This window comes from Mirounga leonina, unplaced genomic scaffold (assembly GCF_011800145.1).
Source record: "Mirounga leonina isolate KUSES-001 unplaced genomic scaffold, KU_Mleo_1.0 Mir_165, whole genome shotgun sequence".
NCBI lineage: Eukaryota > Metazoa > Chordata > Mammalia > Carnivora > Phocidae > Mirounga > Mirounga leonina.
The window spans coordinates 67,586,887-67,606,702 of record NW_023270415.1 but is presented as its reverse complement, the minus strand read 5'-3'; the positions used below and the strand labels follow the sequence as shown (position 1 = coordinate 67,606,702).

The window sequence follows — 19,816 nt, the reverse complement described above, 5'->3', positions numbered from 1 at the left end:
CGTATATACATATATATGTATTATATACGTGTGTGTAATATATATATACATTGTGTTGTGTAATATATGCGTATAGTACATGTACATATCATACTTGACTGTGATCCGCAGGGATGCCGGCCACCGGAGCTCCCTCCACTGGCTCCCCAGGGCCCTCCAGGGACTCGGGGCACAGCTACAGCCACGCTTGGCAGCTCCGGGATGGCAGAGCTGGAATATTACTCTGAGCAGCACTCACACCACACCTCATGCAGTTAGCACGGAGCCAAAGCTTTTTCTGTGCACTCTTGCGAACAGCCTATGCTGCTCTCTGCCCAGAAGTCATGCCCTCACATGACCTCCTGGTTAGTGACTACTAAGGCCCGAAGGCGCACCCAGCCCCCTTGTCCTTGAAGCCTTACCTGAATTGCACGCACGCAGCTGCCCCAGTATCATCCTGTATGGTAACGAAATTCCCTGTATCGCCTGTTTCCTCACCTAGACTGCTAGACCCAAAAGGCAGAACCCCTGCCTTGGGCATCTTCATATTTCTAGCCCCCAGCACAGCTCTCCATGGCCAGGAGTTGTGGAGTTTCCTGAATCGTGGATGCCAGAAACAGCAGGGACGTTCACAGTCAGCCAGCCCCAGGACACTCAAAGGCAGGGGGGTGGGGGGGCCGGGGGGGGGGTCTGGGATCAAGCAGAAGCAGCAGCCTCACCTGGGAGCTTGTTAGAAATGCAGATTCGCTGGCCCCTCTCCAGAACCTTCACAGACGGAATTTCTGGGATGGGGCCCAGCAATCTGTATTGTAACAAGTTTTCTAGAATATTCTTATGCCTATTAAATTTTAGAAGCTCTGAATCTGTTCTGCTCCCCATCCCCGTAGAGACTGGGTGAAGGAACCTATTTCCCCAAAGCTATACATTTGGTTAAGGGCATCCCATGGGGAGGAGGCCGATAGGTGCCCTCGCTGAAGGCAGCCCTTCACGGGGCTTCTCCTCAAGACAAGCATGGCTCTCATTTTGGTTCTCATTCACAGGGCTTCTCTTCTCTGCCCTTCTCTTGTTCCCTCTTCCTCCTCCTCCTTTTTCTCTTTCTCTCTCCCTCTCTCCCTTTCTCCCTCCCCACTTCCCTGACCCTCCCTTCTCTCTCTCATCCAGGGGAAATAGCTTATACTCTCTGGGCACCTGTTCACCTTGCATGTCACATGGAACTAACCCAGCGTCCCTGGCCAGCTCAGGTCAATCCAGAGAACACATTCCTTGCAAGGGGATGTTTTCGTGATGGTTGGAGAACGGGACCAGGTAATTACAGCAGTCCGCTCCGAGGGCAGGAGTTATCTTGAAACTCTTCCTCCATCCAATTGTCATCCCTGTTTCCTCCCCACCTCCTTCCCCTCCCACCCAGCAACCTTGCCACCCCCTCCTTCAGCTGTGACAACAGGATTTGTTTTTCTCTGCAGTGGCTCTGGGTTATACATACAGGCAACTAGGTGAACGTTCTGGGAGGCCCGTTACGGTTTCTCAGAATGAGTCATTTTTTCAAAAATAACAAAACCTCTCGACATCACTTGATTTCAGCATTCTTGCCAGGCTCTTGTAACCTCTTTTGCAATTGCATTCCAAGCACGCCTGACTTCTTTCTCAGGCCTGATGGCAAGCCCCCCCTCCCCGCCCCCCGCAGGACTTTGCTGATAGACCAAGAACCCAAGCTCAAGATCCACAGGTCCTACTCCAGAGCGCACTGAGGTCTATGTCTATGTCTATGAGCCTCTATGTCTAGAGGCTCCAGGGGGCAGCAGGCGAGGGGGGCATGAGGTCGGAGAGGCTGCCCTGGCTTCTGACCTACAGTGGCTCCCTGGAATTTGAGAAACCACCCTGCTACACTGCCTTCACCATCCTAACTAGAACAGGCTAAGAATCCCGAGAGAGGTGACTACCATTTTTTTTTAACACATCACGGTTGTACAAATCACACTTCACTTCCATCGCCTCGTACACAGATGAGGACAATCGAAGCTCCCAGAGGCTTGGAGAAACTGAACGTCTTGGCCGGGTTCTCGCCATGATGATGGTCTCTGCTTCTGGGCCAAGGCGCAGTAGCAGTAGTAACTCGAGGGTAGACTTTATTCGTCAGTGCCGACAGGAAGGGTAGTATTCTGCCCATTTTCCAGATGGAGAAACTGAGGCTCAGAAAGGTTAACTAGCTCAAGATCACACAGTGAAAGTCAGCGCTGGAGCTGAACCCAAGTGGGCTTGGCTTCAGTGCTTATGTTTTCCAATGCATCCCAGGCAAATACTGCTCTCGAAGCACTGCACCTTTCTCCACTGCCACTTAGCATCATGGATTTTTTTTTTTCTTTTTCTTTTTTTTTAGAGAGAGAGAGAGCACATGTGAGCAGGGATGGGGGAGGAGGGGCAGAGAGAGAGAGAGAGAGAATCTTAAGCAGGCTCCACGCGCAGGACAGAGCCCGACGCAGGGCTCGACCTCACGACTCTGAGATCATGACCTGAGGCAAAATCAAAAGTCGGACGCTTCACCGACTGAGCCACCCAGGCGCCCCGTAACATCATGGATTTTAATTGACACTTGAAGGATCTTTGTCCTGTGAGCTCTTTAAAGCAAGGAGAGTGGTTTGCTCATTTCTGGACCCTAGCACAGAACTCCCTAGGTGATAAACACACACAACCACTGCTGGATAAAAGCAGGGGTGAACACCTCTGGCCCTCAGACTGCAAACCTGGACGTGTCCCCTCTATACACACCGCTACTCCCGTTCCAGAGCCATCAGAGCTTGTGGTCCCTGAGGAACCCCAGATCTAAACTTGACTGCTGTACTTCCCGGCCGTGGTGAAGACACCTCACCCATCTCGGGTCCAGCTTTCCCATTTGTATAAATATGCTGCTGGGCAGGAGATACGCAGAGGGCCCCCTGGGCTCTCACAGAAGAAGGTTCTGAACATATGTTGAGTTTTCTCAAGAAGACAGGGTCTAGCACATTGGTTGGTTGAATAGTATTTTTTTGCAAAAAAAAAAAATAAAGGTGGAGCCAAACTCCAGAGTTTGTACCATCGGCCCCATGGTATTCTTCACATTTACTTTTGTTGCTGTCAGATCCTTGCACAAAGGAGAAGTGGAAACTCAGAAGTCTTAATGCTCTGTGACTAAAATCCTGTGTGAATGAGCTACATCATGCCCACCCAGTATCACTATTGGTTTTTGCTTCCGCTTTGAGACGCGTGCTAGATGTCACTTTCCTCCCGCCCCCACCGCCTTCCTGTCACCTCCATGCCCAGGCTGAGCTGGGCTGGATGACCCTTCGCCATGCTCACTTCTGGGCACACGTCATTTTTGCACCGAAACTGCCTGCTTAGGTACCTATCTGCCAGGAGACGTGCACCCACGCATGTACGTCTATTCCGGGCCCCCACTCTGTGCCCAATAGCTCTTCTTATCTGCAACACTTAACCAGATGCAGCCCAGAGCTGCCCCTCAAGAACTGCTTGATGATTACACAACGTCACCAATTCCGGACTCCTGCAGGGTCCTTGGCTCTTCTCAGGGCACATCCATCCACATGCTTCCTCCACATGAGAACCCCGAGAACTCAGAAACGTTTCTCTCCTTATGCCCATTTTTAAGATGAAGATGCTAAGACTCACTGGGCAGACTGACTTATCCACCACCGCATGGCCAGGAAAAGGTAGAGCCCACACTCAAATCACAAAATCACAGACAGTGAGGTTTGGGGAAGACCTTGAAGGCCCCCTAAAACAGAATTCTTGAGGCACCTGGGTGGCTCAGTCAGTGAAGCGTCTGCCTTCGGCTCAGGTCATGATCCCAGGGCCCGGGATCAAGCCCCGCGCCGCGGGGAGCCTGCTTCTCCCTCCCCTACTCCCCCTGCTTGTCCCATTCTCTCTCTCCGATAAATAAATAAATAAAACCTTAAAAAAAAAAAATTCTTTAACCTGTTTTTAGCCAGGAAATCTTTGTTTTTGTTTTTTCCTTCTTTCCCTAATGAAATCTTACAAAAAATCATAATATGAATAGGACCTGCTCTTGATGAAGGATAAATAGAAAAATTGAACACCCATCAGCTCAGCCCCTCAGCCTACCCTCAAGAGGAAAGGAGAGGGGTTATGAGCCCTGTTGGAGACACCATGGGTCCAAATAAACATTCTAGAATGGCTAGATCTATGTTCGAATCCCATGTTCTTTCCCCTACAGCACCCCACCTCCCTGAGGTTACCTCCCTCATTCAAAAGCTCCCTCTTGGTCATCTCTGTGTCAAACATTGTGCTAAATGCTGTCGAGGATGCCAACCAAATATTTTGGGCCGAGGGTCCACGGACCCCCTTTGGTCCCCAATACTACCATTTCCTGGCTGAGAACCTTGGGGAAGTCACTAGTCTGTCCTTGAGCCTTGGCTGCTTCATCTGCAAAATGGGCCCAAGGCTCACATTTAATCAGAGTCAGTTGCCCCACGAACATAAAACACTCTGCAGGACTGGACATCCGCACACACTCCCAAAGCATTGATGGTCTCTGCTCTCTCAGGGCTCTCCACCGTCCAATGCGGAAAGCACTAGAAGGGCCTGAGATCACTTTTGTGAGGATGTCCCCTTTTTTACCTTAATAACTGTGCCTTTAAACTTACAGCAGCTTGCCTTGTCTCACAAGGGATTTGGGTTTGCAGGTATGACCCCGTTTCTGCTAAAGATGTTGATTTAAGGATGAAAAGGGGGCTGACAGGTTGACTTCATCTGGAAGATCCAGAAAGCCAGGTGACAGACGGGAAACAGAGGCAGCCAACGTGGTGCGTCCAGAGCTCAAGAGCCTGACAAGCAGAGAGCCGAGGAGAGTCCCCAGCGAGGAGGAGGGGCACAGGCAAAGCAGAGGGCGGGGAGGACAGCCACCCTCTCTAGGCACCTTATGTTCTCCCCGCCTCTGGTCGCTGTCTCTCTGGAGGGTTTGACAGGTGCCTGGGCAGCACAAAGTATTCTACCAGGTAGCGCTGTGTGTGTTGGAAGCCTCCCAGATTCCCCGCAGGCCTCGAAGGGAAAAAGGAGACAACGATGTCACAGGCAGAAGCCTCCAGGAGCGGCTTTTCCCCTCTGCATCCAGTGTCTTCGGCTTGATCTAAAGGCAGCAGCTTGCTGGCAGGGGCTGCTTCTGCTTGAGCCTCTGATCCAACGTCGGAGCTGTCTGTTCTCTTTAACAATAATAGTCCTCTAACAGGTGCATTGTGCACCCATGCCTTTTGCTACATTGCTTCACTGCCTTTTAAATCTCATGTCTTGGGGAAGAAGAAGGCTGGGCAGGGGCCATTAGCCCCCAGTTGCTGGGGGGTCACAGAGCACGCAGGGAGAAGCACCTGGACTGGAACCTAAGGGTTTTCACTCTGACTCCGGCCCTCCCTCTAAAGGCCTTTCCTTCTAGAAACATCCAGTAACCTGAGCCCTTTAAGAGGAGGAGGGCTTGCAATGCCCCTTGCCTTGCAGACTGCCCTGGTCAGCCAAAGGGCTCTGGCAGGCTGGGAGCCTCATTGCATGACGACATTGCCCTGGGGCATCAGAGCACGGCTCAGCCAGTGGCACCCTTGCGAATTCTTGGACTGGCCCCCGGGGCCTCGTCAGCACACCCAGGTCTCTTGTCTTCCCTTTATGGTTGGGTCATGGGTTGGGTCCCCTGGGGCATCCACAGCCTTTCCCTTTCTCTCAGTCCTGGAGCCCTCAGACTGAGGCCAAGTTCAGACGGCTTGGGGCCAGAGTGGAAGCACCTGACACAAAGCAAGAGGCCGGGGTTCAGCGTTAATTGAGGAGTCTGTCCTTCACATCACAGTGTCGGAGTGAGCTGGGCAGTGTATTTGGGACAAGCTCTCCAGCTAACTCATACTTGCTTCACCACAGAACCCAGAGCCAAAGAAGGCGCTTCATTTTCCAAAGAGGGAGGCAGAGTCCCAGAGGGGTTAAGTGCTGGGCAGGGGTGTATATCAAAGGAAACTGGGGCTCTGTGACTCTGGCCCAGGACCAGGAACTCTCCACTCTGAGCCTCCGTTCCCACCTAGGACGCTGTCACTTTAAAAAAAAAAAAGATTGTATTTATTTATTTGTCAGAGAGGGAGAGAGAGAGCACAAGCAGGGGGAGCAGCAGTGGGAGAGGGAGAAACAGGCCCCATGCTGAGCACGAAGCCCAATGCAGGGCTCGATCCCAGGACCCCGGGATCATGACCTGAGCCGAAGGCAGACGCTTCACCGACTGAGCCACCCAGGCGCCCGACAATGTCACGTTTAGGTCCCTTCTAGCTGACAATCTGCTCTACAAGGTGTAAGTCCAGCCTTGGTCCCCTAGAGCCAAGCAGAGTCTCACATGGTGGAGGCAGTGCCTCCAAAAGAACAATTCTTCAGAGTCCTTCTTTAACGGAACAGAGGCCAAGCTTTCACAGTCCCACCCCAAAGCCTTGAGATTCCTCATTATCAAAACAGGCATAGAAGACAGAGGAATAAAAAGGACGATGAGGGAAGGCAGGACAAGGGCAAGTGTGGTGCCTATCAGTGCTCATTCCCGTACTCCTTCCTGCTGATTTCCATCCCAGGGGTTCGGAAGAAGCCAACTTCTGCCCCCTGCTCCAGGAGTGAGACCTTGGCTAAGTCCATCGTTGAGGTCCATCTACCTGCAAACAGTGATTGGGCCAAGAGTAGGCACTGGCCCGGTGAGAAAATTTCAGGATATTTGCTGAAAACATAGGAGAAAAATCATTTTCTGTCTCTTTCTGGATATAAACGAAGAAGAACATAACCAAGGAAGTGCTAAATGCTGGAAGCCATCTTGCAACCGATAAGAGAACCAGCTTTAACTGAAATTGACATCATAGGAGGCCAAGTGAAGAAATAGAGAAAAACCAGGTCTTCAGAGGCATCTTTAAGCTGCTGGATCAAGCATTGCCTGCAGCACACATTCTAGACTTTTCACTTACATAAGCCAATAAATTCTCTTCATTATATAGAGCTCAGCTCGAACTAGATTTCATTACTTTCAACAAAAAGATTCCTGATACTACCTCCCTCTAGTTCTGAAACATGATATAATGGTTTAGCTGTTCCTCATGGTAATAAGGCTCCTTCATAGGCCATGTCTCAGCTGCTATATTAGCCAGGTGAGTGTTACTTACCTCACTAAAGTGCTGAGCTTCCCATCTCTGGAAGCACTCAAGCAGAGGCATTTTGAATAGAGAATAATAGCAGATGCTAAGTCTGTGCTAAGAATTCTACAGACAGGATCTCGTTCAGTTCTCACCACAATGCACATGAGATACTCTGTGTATTATCCTGGTGTTCCAGCATCCTATCTGCGGAGTCTTCGATTTATCTTCTGTTTCAACTCCACTCTCCTGTCAAGTGTCTTCTTCGGGCAATCCCAGCAGCCTCACAGCCAGTCTCTCTCCCTCCAATCTAGCCTGTACCTCCTATCCATCATGCTCAGCCCAGCCCCAGAGGGACCTGTGCAAAATGCAAACTGGCAACGTCTCTTGCTGCCCCGCAAACACCCTCAGTGGCTCCCCAGTGCCCCCAAAATAAGCCCTCAGCCTTCACGCAATATACTGAAGTGGCTCCAGTAAGTCCTTGCATGGACATTTTCCTGCGTACACCAGAGAGACTACCGCCTCTTCTTCCCCCGCCCCCCCCCACCCCCAGCTCATGGCACCATGGGAAGGCACCTGACCAAAGGGCAGCCAATCGATGGCCAGAAAGGGGACCACCAAGTGACTGTGGTGTTGTGGACGGAATGTTTGTGCCCCCCAGAATTTGCTATTGAAATCCTCACCCCCACTGTGATGGCATCTGGAGGTGGGGCCTTTGTTCTCTTGCCCTCCCTCTCTGCCATGGGGGAAAATAGCTATGACCCAGAAAGCCCTTCACCGGACACCAGATCTACTCTACCTTGATCTTAGGCTTCCCAGCTCCGAACTGAGAAATGCATGCTTGCTGTTGCAGTCACCCAGTCTGGGGTGTTTTTGTTACAACAGCTCGAACTGACTGGGACACCTGGAAGGAGTGACTGGTCCATGAAGGTGAAGGTGAGCGTGCAGATCCATCAGACCCTGCTGGTGGCGGGGGTGGTGGGGCGGTAGTTCATGCTTCTCAAATGCTCTGGTCACTCCCCCTCCTCTCCCAACCTCCCTGGCAGTTAGGTGGGGCCACCTGGCTACTTCTCACCAATGGATTGTGAAGATAAGCATCAAGAATATTAAGAACTAGTGGGCCTCCCCTGTCCCTCTCTTCTCTTGCCACGAGAGACTCTGGAGGCCACACGTTCCAGGGAATACTCGTGTAATTGTGTAAAGCTACCAGGGTTTCAGGGTCTATCTGTCGTCACAGCAGAGCCTAATCGATCCTAACCAGTACATGCTCAAGAATTTGAACTGAAGACACACATTGAGACTTGAACACAAGAGGGTTTCGTGTTAATGTCAAAGCTCTAGGCTGGCAACCAATGAGTTTTGCTACTGTGCAGAAGATGAGATAATTCGGTACAAAAAGAAGGTTCAGTCCTGAACAATTTTATGTTGTCAAAGTACCTTCCAACCGGGGCGCCTGGGTGGCTCAAGTCAGTTAAGCATCTGCCTTTGGCTCGGGGCATGATCCCAGTCCCACATTGGGCTCCCTGCTCAGCGGGGAGTCTGCTTCTCCCTCTGCCTCTCCCCCCGCTTGTGCTTGCTCTCTCTCTCTCTCTCTCTCTCTCAAATAAATATATAGAATCTAAAAAAAAAAAAAAAAAAAAGTAACTTCCAACCTCTATGAGGCCGGGCTCTCCCAAGAATCTTGTTCATCCTGTGATGCTGGTTATGCTATATGCCTGGTTCCCTCAGAAGCTTAGCCCTAATTCTGGAAGCTCTTTTATTCCCACATGTATCCTCACAATTACCCTATTAGTTGAAGTTACTCAATTGCCTCTGCAACCCAAAGAGGCTGCCAACATACCAGACCTTTACGATCTGGCCCCTGCTGACTTTTCCAACCCTACCTCCTCCATATGTTTCCCAAGACCCCCAGGCCCCAGCCCCAAGCACCAGCCACATTTGCCAAAGTCACCCAGCCCTCTCATGCCTCTGGGCTTCGTAGTTCTTGCTTTAGCCAGGACCGCTTTTCCCGCTGCCTCTCTGCCTATTAAAAGGTCATTTGTCCTTCAAACCCCCATTCAAAACACTCCTTTCATGAGGCTGCCACCGTTTCTCCATAGTATTCAAACACCAAGTTGATCTGTTTCATTTTGTTTTTACCTCTAAGACAGGTATAGTAATAATTCTTACTTTACAGGATGGCCGAGAGAACCAAAGGAAACAATGAGAGAGAAAACCCTTAGAAAAATGAAACAGACTGTGTCAACATAAATCCAAACTGTGACTGTTCTCCCCTGCAGGACCATGTTTCATTCTGGCTGATCTTGTGGTTTGCTGTGCGCCTTCCTCCTTTTCTTGCATCTATTAGGATGGTTTTGGTTGCATAAAGAAATTCTGCCTACCGCAAGCACCCTCCCCATAAGAAAAAAATGCAAAGGAAATAAATAGAAGGGGTAGCAGTTAAGAGGTGCGTCTGATTACAAGTAATGGAACCCCCCAACAGAGCTGTTTGAAGCATAAAGGATTCTGAGCAAGAAGCCTAAAGGGAAGTTGCTGCCTGATATCTGTGCAGCGCTTCTAACCTTTTCCTCATGCTTACAAGGTTTCTGCCCCAGCCCCAGCCATCGTGTCCACATCCCAATAAGAAGAAGGAGAAAGGGGAGAGACGTTGAGGGCAGATGAACACTCATTGGCTCAGCCACATGGCCACCCCTAACCGTAAGGAAGTCTGGGCAGGTGAGCTTTGAGCCTTCCACTTCCTGGTTTTTCTCTCTCTCCCCGAGAATAGAGAAAGCACAGCGGGAAGAGACTTGGGACGTGTGTTGAGTGAACCAACCTAGAGTACCTACCATAAGGAAGCCCTCAGAAAGGAAGAAAAGCTGAAGAGCCAGAAGGCAGGAATTAGCAGGCAGTTACCTTCAGGGTGCTGCTAACCGAATCACTCAGCTCTTGCCACGTTTAATTCTTGCGTCACAATTTACTTTCCCAGTGTCCAGTTCTCCAGTTTGAGACAAATGGCCACCTGTTGTCTGGGAGAGTGCAGACTTGACTGGAAATACCCCAGTGTGGCACGCAAGGACGGACCGGGAGACCCCATAAAGAAAGTGCTAGGGCTGGGCAGATGAGAACCAGTCCTCTTACGTTTCCCCTCTTAGGGTGTGAGCTCCCCAGAGACAGACTCATCTGACTCTCTCATCTGGGAATCTGCCCCTCTATGCGGCCAAATGATTCGCTCACCAAATCCGCCGTGACTGGGGTGATTTCACTCTTCAACCCTCCGGGGCCAGCTTGTTTTCTCCTCTCTGTTTTGGTTTGCGTCCTTATCTTTGTCCTCAGAGAGAGCGTGGGTCTTGAAGCTAGACAGATGAGGGATGGAATTCCAGCTCCTGGAACCTTCCCTCTGTGGCTTTGCTCAAGATACCTTACATCTCTATGCCTCCGTGTTCCTATCTGCAAAATAGGAAGACTTAAACCAATCACATGAGGTTGCTAATAGCAGAATTAAACAACATGGTGCATATAAAGCCCTCAGCACAGTGCTGGGCACAAAGTAGACACTCCAGTATCAATGGCCCATTAGCATTTTTGTGTAGGAATTTTAAGCAATAAGAGTACAATGAACAATTCCCCATATCCAATTCCCCAAATATTCCTGTTTGGATTCTTACAGATTGCAGGTTTGATATTTGAGGAGAGAGCAAAGTTCTAATCTTTCTAGTTCATCCTAAAAATAGTTAGCTCTTCTCTGTACATTCTGTCAGCTCAGCAATTCCCATCTAGGGAACTGGGAGATTGTGAAAGGCAATCTTTCTAAACAGGGGTCAAATGTTTTTCTTTACCCCAGAGTAACTCACAGAAGATGCACATGAAGGGAAAGAGCTGACCCAGGAGGACGGGGGTCTTCCCACCCAGGCTGGGGTCTGGGGTCTGGAGTCTCAAGTATATAGGGCAAATGGTACATGATTCATCCTAGGAAAAGGGGTATTTTTCTCATATTTCTTCATTCAACCATTCAAGTGATCTGAAAGACATTTACTGAAAGCTACCAGCTCAGAAACCGGTAAATGCAGCAGAGACAGAATTAATTAGGGTGTGCCCGCCCCTAGAGATTTCATGATAAAGCTATTTGTTGAAATCTTCAAGCATTCAATTATAATAATACATAATAAATACTATTATTTTTATTGAGCATTTATTAGGTGCCATTCACAATTCTAAAGCTTTACACACATCATTTACTTTTCATCTTTACCTTAACCTCATGAGGTAATTACTTTATACCCATTCTGCTGATGAAAACAGAGGGGTATATCAAGAGTGAAATAACTTATCTGGGTCCTTTAGAAACTATCTGGAAAGCTTTCCATCATTCCTCCCCACCAGTGCTGGGGGGCATCTAACAGATGAGGGGTCAGCAGTTGTCATAGAAACAGCAAAAGAACTTGAATCTAGTGCCACTTTGCTGCTGGCAAGCTAAAAACAGCCCCAGACAAGTTCTTCTCCATGCTCAGGCAGCTCTCTCCCCGAGAAGTTCTTTCCCAACAACTTCTCTGTGTAGCTACAACCTATTCATCTTTCAAAGTCCAGCTCCACTGCCACCCCATCAAGAGAACTTTCCAGAACCCCCATGCACACCACCTAGCTACGATCTCTCAAACCTCCGTGTTGTTCCATCTCTATTGACCTTTGAGTTCTGCCAAAAGTTATGATGGGCTGTGTATTTGGCTTATTTGTCTCTGTTTAATGAGTTTCCCTCCAAAGCAGAGACATGCTCTAGTCAACTCTCTATCTCCAGACACTGGCATTCATGTGTGGATTAAAGGGGTACTAAACCCATAGTGCTTGGCTCATTGCAAGCCTTGTGCTCAGCAACCACAGACAGAATAGAATTGAATGTGGAAATAGACAAAATGGCAGCGCAAGGAGAATCCCTTGTCTCCCAGCGTGGAAGCATGTTGAAAAGATGTCAGCAGGTGCTTCAAACAGGAATGGCCAACAGGTTAGACAACCAGACCTTCTAAGATTTAACAATTAGACTGCCCTTCGACATAACCAGCTCTGTCCTCTCAAGCAAGCTGATGGATCCCCCAGTTGCCATCCAGAGTAGATGAAAAACAGAAGTCGTATTATTATCTTGTGCAACTTTTGGGGAAAACCACAGCTTCAACTCCTATGGCTTCCACACCCTCTTCTGTCATTCTCTCCCCATTCAACGTTTTCCTCCCATCCACAGGAAAAGCCAAATGTTCCTCACTTTCAAACCTGTTTCATAAAAAATCAGATTTACCAAGAGTATAACTCAGGAGTAATGATTTACTTTACCTGAAATCACTTACTTAAAAAAAAAAAAAAGATTTTTTAATTGGCAAATTACCAACATGGTACATTGAGAGTGTACTTTAATTTTCAGAGACTCAATACATAAGTTTGTTTTTCCCTGAACACATGTCAGGTGCATTATGGAGTCAGCAAAGGCACTGGTGGAGTGAGGATGGAATCTCTGGGGAGAACTCGAATGGGGGAGGGCTAGTGAGAATCTGGAACCTGACTCCTCCCCAAAAAAACCATCTGCAATGCCTCTAGAGTTGATTTTCACAAAAATATGTGCCTTGAGCTGATCCACCGGAAGTAAAGAGTCCCCATGATTAAAAGAGTTTAACAAGTGTACCTGCTCTGTTCCTGCCTTTAAAGATCCTGATCATCATTTGGTTATTCAAGACTGTGAGGAACCCAAAAGTAAAGCAGCTTGTTTCATTTTTATGTAATCTTATTATAGAATTTCTAAAAATAGGCTACAGAATTCCTTTCCAAAGGGGGTAATCTTGAGAAAGACAATAAAGTGAAGTGGGTAAGAGCCTGGTGTCTGTGGCCAGACAGCCTGGGTCTGGATCCCAGCAATGCCCCTCACTCTCTGTGTGACATAAGCACGCTACTCTACCCATGCTCTGTGCTTTCATTTCCTCATCTGGAAAATGTGGATGATAAGAGGACCTACCTCATTAGACAGGGTGGATGTGACAACTAAAAGCACTAAAATATATACAATTCTTGGAATGGATCCTGTATATAGTAAGTGCTCAATAAATATCAATTATTTAGAATGTAAGGCTCATATATTATCCAACAGCATGAAGACACAGTTGTTAAATATCTCAGAACATTCTTCCTGCTTGGCCCCTAAATTTCTGGGGAACAGTAAAATATAACCTAACTATACTAGGAAAAACCAGCCAAGAAAACATGGGGTGTAAGGAAGACATGACCAGGTCTTGGTAGTGATCCATGAGGACCCCCAAACAATGGAGGAGAGAATTGAAGTGGTCCAAGGCTCTTGGTTACTAGCACGGCCTGTGGAGGGCAACCGCTGAGGGTAAAGCCCACGCACACCCCACACACGCTGTGTGATCCGAGGCGAGCAACCTCACCTCTCTGTGCCTGGGAATAAGAACAGTACCGACCTTTCAGAATTCTTTTTTTTTTTTTTTAAAGATTTTATTTATTTATTTGAGAGAGAGAGAATGAGAGACAGAGAGCACGAGAGGGAAGATGGCAGAGGGAGAAGGAGACCCCCTGCCGAGCAGGGAGCCCGATGCGGGACTCGATTCCGGGACTCCAGGATCATGACCTGAGCCGAAGGCAGTCGCCTAACCAACTGAGCCACCCAGGCGCCCCCCGACCTTTCAGAATTCTTGTGAGGATCAAATGAACAATTAGGTGAACAGTGTCTGGCTTCTAGCAAGTAAAGTGTAGCCCTGATTATTCTAGTCCTATGGTAGTGATGTCAATCCTTTTGCTTCTCGTTTAGTTTTGTTTTTTCTTGGAAACACAGCCTCACAGACTCTTAGAGTTAAAAAAGGGTCCAGAGCAACATCTTTATTTTGCTGACAAAGAAATAAGGCCCAGAAACAAACCGTCATTTTCCTCAAGTCACGTGGCAAGTGGGAGATGAAGGTAAGGAGCAACCTTCCTTCCGTGAGATGCAGACAAAGATGGGTCACCTTTCCTGGCTGCGTGGGCCCCAAGGGAGGAAGTGGGTCTCTAGAGAGAGGCATGAGCATGGCAGGAAGTGGGCACACATTCCCATGCCCAGAGAGCAGGGGAAAATGGTCCCAAATCAAACAGTGTTCCGTTAGGCCCTTGGCCACATGAAGCTCTGTTGATTTTCATCCCATGAGCAATGGAAAAGACTAACCGTGATTCCCTCATGCACTCTGCAGTGTTGTCCTTGAAGAACATTTACAGTCAATATCTCACCTGATTTCATCCTCCTGTCAAATTCCTATGGTAGGTGTTGCTATCCTTATTTTTAAAGACTTCCAAGGGCTACCTGGGTGGCTCAGTCAGTTAAGCATCTGCCTTTGGCTCAGGTCATGATCTCAGGGTCCTGGGATGGAGCCCCACATCAGCTCCCTGCTCAGCAGAGAGTCTGCTTCTCCCTCTGCCCCTCGCCCTGCTTGTGTGTTCTCTCTCTCTCTCTTATGTTCTCTCTCTCTCGCAAAAAAAAATAAATAAAATCTTGAAAAAAAAAAAAAAGACTTTCAGAGAAGGTAATGACAAGCTAGTAAGTAGCTCAGTGAGGACCCAAAGTCAGTGACGCCTGACTCCAACCCCTGCCTCAGGGTGTACCCACCCCCACGTGCAGGAGCCCCTAACTCCAATACTCAAATTTGACACAGACTTTACATTCTTACAAGCCACAGAATAATTCTCCTATGACGTCCCTACAACTCATGTCTCAGTCTCACCCCCCCGAGGGACCTCCTCTGACCAGCCTGTCCACTGAGCCATCCCCGCTCCTCTGGACACCTCCAGGGCTTGCTGTCCACACCCTGATGGACACCTGCCAATCACCGCCCGGTTTCATCGTTCCAATTCCAGTTTAGCTAGCAGGCCCCATGCACCTACTGTGTGCGCGGCTCTGCGTTGGATAACTTCCACACTCCGTCTCACCTCATTCTTACAACCATGCAAGGGTGCAGGGGCTGTGGTCCCCATTTTGCCAAGGAGAGAACAGAAGCTCCAAGGCCTGACGTGAGGTGCCATATTTGTTTTCTCTGTGGCCCTTAGATACTACCACAAACTCCGCAGCCTACAGGACACAAATTTATTATCTCACAGTTTTGAAGATCAAAAATCTGACCTGGGTCTCATGGGGCTAGATTCAAGGTGTCAGCAGAGCCTCAATCCTCCCTGGAGGCTCTAGGGAGAATCTATTTCCTTGACTTTTCCAGCTGCTCGGCCTTCCCATTCCTTGGCTCGTGGCCCTTGCCTGTTTCCAAAGCCAACCATGCGGGTTGAGCCCCTTCTCACCTTGCATCTCTCTGATCCTTCCTCTCTCTCGACAACGCTCCCTCCAACTGCAGCCAGGAAAGGTTTTTCACTTTTAGGAATTCCTACGGTCAGATTGGGCCCGTCGGGACAACCCAGGATAATCTCCTCACCTCAAATTTCATAGCCGTCATCGTGTCTGCAGGGTCCGTTTTGCCTGGGACCACATCGCTAACAAGTGCAGGAGCCCCGGTGCCTCCCAGCCCCAGCTCATTTCCATCAGTCATCTCTCCCTGCTCTATCCCACTCTCCTCCCCGTGACACCGAGTCAGCCAACTTTATTCATGCAATTGAACAAACTCACGAATTAACTGATTAACTAACTAGCCCGTGTCTGACCAAGCCAGGCTATTCCATAGAATAATAGACAGAGGAGATCAGCAGAAAGGGCACCGATTTTGAAGCGATGAAGGGTTGGATTCAAGCTCTGGTTCCACCATGAGGACGTGATCTCGGGAAAATTACTTAAACTTTCTCAACCTCCATTTCTTTGTCCATAATGTACGGATGAGAATAGTAAGCCCGTAGGGTTGTCCTGGGGTTGTAAATGAGAGAGCGTATATAAAAGCCTTTGCATAGCGCTTGATACCCAGGAAATGTGGAGCAAATTGGAACTATCATTACAGAGGTCACTCATACCCCCTGATGCCCACGCCGGGAACGGAGCACAAGGAAGGTAGATCTCCCCTCCGGGTGTCAGGAGCCAACAAGAAAGAATTACAAAGTGTGGTGGTCAAGGAGAGCAGGAGCCCAGGCTTTCATTGGTTGGAGGGTGGAGGAGTCTGGAATCTCCCTAGACGAGGAGAATAAGGTTATGCGGTCACCTCGGCCCAAGGGGAGCATGCAGTGTAGACCTGAGGCATATCTACATTAGGCCCCAGACTCGAGGCTGTTCCTTTCCCATAGGCCTGAATGTTTTGAATCAGGTGGGCAGGTCATGGCCTCAGGTAAGTACCTGAGTCTCTGTTTCCGCATCTCTGAAATGGGGATGATAGTCCCCTCATTCACTTTCTATGAGGATGATGTACGTGAGCAATATAAACGCTCGTGACAGCCCTCACAGGTAGATAGTGTTATCCCCATTTTAGGGACGAGGAAACTGAACCTCAGACAAAAGCACGACTTCCATTAGCTGGCACAGCTGTGGGGTCACATCGATGCTGTTGATTATGAGAACTACAGCAAGAACACCCCACGTGGTCCTTGGGCAAATTCTCTAAGCCGTCCTGTGTTTCCGATGTGGTGGTCGCGGCGGCAGTGGGCTGGGCTTGACTGTCATCACCGTGGTCCCTTTCAACAGCCAGAGGGATCCTTAAATCTTGGTCACCCCTCCATTCCTCCAAAGCCTTCCCATTTCACTCAGACAAAATCCAAAGCTACCCCCGAGGCTCTCAGTGTCGTACAAGACCAGCTCAGCTGCCTCGCCGGCCTCCTTTCCTGGGACCCACCCACGCGCTCCTGCCTCAGGGCCTTTGCCCTTGCTGTCCCCTCTGCCCAGCGCATCCTCCCCCGTACATCGGCAGGGACCCCGTCGTCACCTCCTTCCAGTCTCTGCTCCAGTGTCACCTTCTCGGCGACACCATCCACGACCACCCTTTGTAAAATAGCACCCCTTCCCTTTTCACCTCCTCATCCTGTTCGATTGCTCATCTAAACAAGCACCCCCACCCGACCAATCAGGATGAGGCATCACTTCGTTTCTTGTCTTCTTCCCCTAGAGTATGAGCCTTCCCTGCTGGAGCCTTGTTGATGAGAACAGGGCCAGGCACACAGTAGGTGCTCTATGCATATTGGTTGCACGAGAGAATGGCCTCTTGGGCTCCTCGGGCACCCCGGGCAGAGGGGCGGAGAAGGCAGAAGGCAGCAAGCTGCGCCAGGTAGGGAGGGGAGCGGTGGGGGAGGCAGAGCCATATTCTGAAGGAGGAAACTGCCAGGGCTGCTGCCGGCTGCCCCGGGGGTGGGGGGGGGAGGTCAGCAGGGCACAGCTGGGTGCAGATGCTCATCTTCCCCCTTCCCCTCCCCCAAGTGCAAGAGCACCCCGGAACCACTAAGCTGAGCCCTGCCCCAGAGCAGGCGGGAGAACTGAAAGCCAAACCTAGAATCTTCAGAGTTGAAGCAAACCCCTGAGTCTCTAGTTTGCTGACCTGCTGCTTTATTTAGGACCAAAAGATAGAACCGAGGAGGGGACTGGGAGCTCATCCCAAGAAAAGGAAGCTCGGGCCTCCCCGAATATCGATGATAACAAGAACAGGAGGTGTATCCACCTGGACGGATTTATGGAATTGACCCCAGATGGTGCAAATGAAAAGCGTTTCTCTTAGGGACCACTTACTGATGGGAGCTGGCAGCCCAGGCTCCTGGCCATCGCACCTCCTGAGGGGCAGGGGGTGGAAACACGGAAAGGGGGATGGGAAGACATCGTGGAGGAGCACAGCCTCTCTTTCGGCCCGCTGGTCTCCTGCCAGGACCCTCCACACCGAGTGCTACCAGAAGACCGGCCAAGGGAGCAGGGGACGCAGTGGGCAGGGCAGCCCACAGGGCACAGAGCCGGGCAAGAATGTCCCCTGGGAACGTGGAGAAGAACCAGCACTGGGCGGAGAGCAGGGCACAGACAAGACCCTCGGGCCCTATTTGCTGACTGTGGCCAGGCGTCCCCAGCCCAACTCCCAGCGTCCTCTGCAAACTGCTCGGTCCTCAGTGCTCAGCCTAAGCACCAAAGGCACCGAAAAGCCTTTACACACACACACACACAGGCACGCACTTCCATGCAACTCTCACACGCACACAACACACACACAACTCTCACACTTGCATTTACACACACGTCCATATTCATTCTCACACACTAGACACCTCCACACCTCCATGAACGGACCCACACATTTACACACATCTGAGCGTGAGTTCATAACCTCTTTTCACTATGTTCTCATAACACCCCATGAGTAATCTTGCTCTGGTCTACCTCTCCCCAGACTGCGAGCAACGTGAGGGCAGGAGCTGTGTCTTCTTATTGGCATGTGTTAATGCAAACTTAGCATGGGAGTGTGATGATGGGGATAGCATGAGAGACCGCTCCTACTGAGCTCCTACCTCACACTGTGCATGCCTAAAGTCTTTATTCATGGTAGCATTTCCATTACTCCCCATGAAGTGAGCGTGGGTATCCCTATTTTTCAGATACAAAAACAGAGACTCCAAAAGATTAATAGCTTTTCCCACGATAACTCAAGTAGCGAGGGGCAGAGCTTAATGCAAATGTCCCTGCCTCCCAACACCATGTTCTCATGTCTGAGCCTAGCACAGGGCCTGCCAGGTGGAGAGATTCACGAATAGTGGCCAAAGGGAACTTTCTCTGCAGTCTCCGTGGAGGTGGAAGATTATGAGCCTGGCTCTGAACATCACCTGTCTCCAATCCAAAATCACTAGGTGTGAAATGGAATTGCTCTGGCGGATCTGAGACAAGCCTGTGGGAGGGCTGAGGGATGGAACACAGGCCTCCTGATGTCCTGGGTCACCCTGACTCCAGGCTCACCTGGGCGGGGGGGCGCCGGCCTCCCTCCTTCCCCCCCACTGCACGTTGACCTTGGAGGACCCCGCCAATGCCCACTGGGTCTGCACAAGCTCATCAGCTGGAAGTTTCACTTCTGTGCCTACACTTTGGAGGGGTGTTGGCAATAGGGGCAGAATGCTGGATGTGTGGAAACCAACTGACTCCAAATTCAGAAAATGAACCCAGAAAGAACACTTGCCTTGATGGTGCAACTCTTGTTTGCCTACCATTTGACTTCTAGCAGGAAGTATTTTTAAAGGGTATTTTTCTCCCTTGCTGGCTAGTTCCTCATTGAGAAATTCTCTTTTGTGACACTTGGACATCTTAGCTCCCAAAGTGATGATTGGGACTTTTTTTTTTAATTTCCACTTCTAGGTTTGGATTCACTTCTTCATTCATCTGGAAGAGCAGAAAGGATTTCCAAATGCTTACAGAATGTCTCTTTCGAGCCCCGAAGACAGGCCTTGTCCCCAGACCCTGACTGTCACCTTTTGGAACCACGTGGCACAAGATGGGATGTCTCCACCTCCTCTTCCTCTCCCCTGACCCCTACTCCCGCACCCGGCACGGTTTATCAGCACCCTCCATGTCCCACCGTACGTTATGAAGCAACATGATAAAATCTCCTGCTAGGTTTGGTAAGAAATAGAGTGTAACCCGATGGTGAAACCGTAATGAGCTTCAGAGCTGAAGGGGAACATGTTGATGCTGGAAACTTCCTTACTCCCTGCCCTTCCTGGAGACCAAGAAAACAGAAACTATCACCCCTTATGGCAGCCCATCAGCAGGGTCCCTCTGAACCCTTACGCTGCGTATTTGCCCATCACCAATCTTC

The 19,816-nt window shown here is 49.7% G+C and overlaps 1 long non-coding RNA gene across 3 annotated transcripts in view; it reads right to left on the bottom strand.

Annotated features, from left to right (window-relative positions):
• LOC118015206 overlaps positions 1 to 19,816 on the bottom strand; it is a 71,181-nt gene that overhangs the window by 25,730 nt on the left and 25,635 nt on the right. For 2 of the 3 annotated variants that reach the window (XR_004680566.1, XR_004680565.1), the window contains one exon: positions 10,338 to 10,550. This is a non-coding gene — a long non-coding RNA (uncharacterized LOC118015206). Of the gene's footprint in view, positions 1 to 4,909; positions 6,086 to 10,337; positions 10,551 to 19,816 lie in introns of those variants that run through there. The other variant, XR_004680567.1, reaches the window with a different exon arrangement.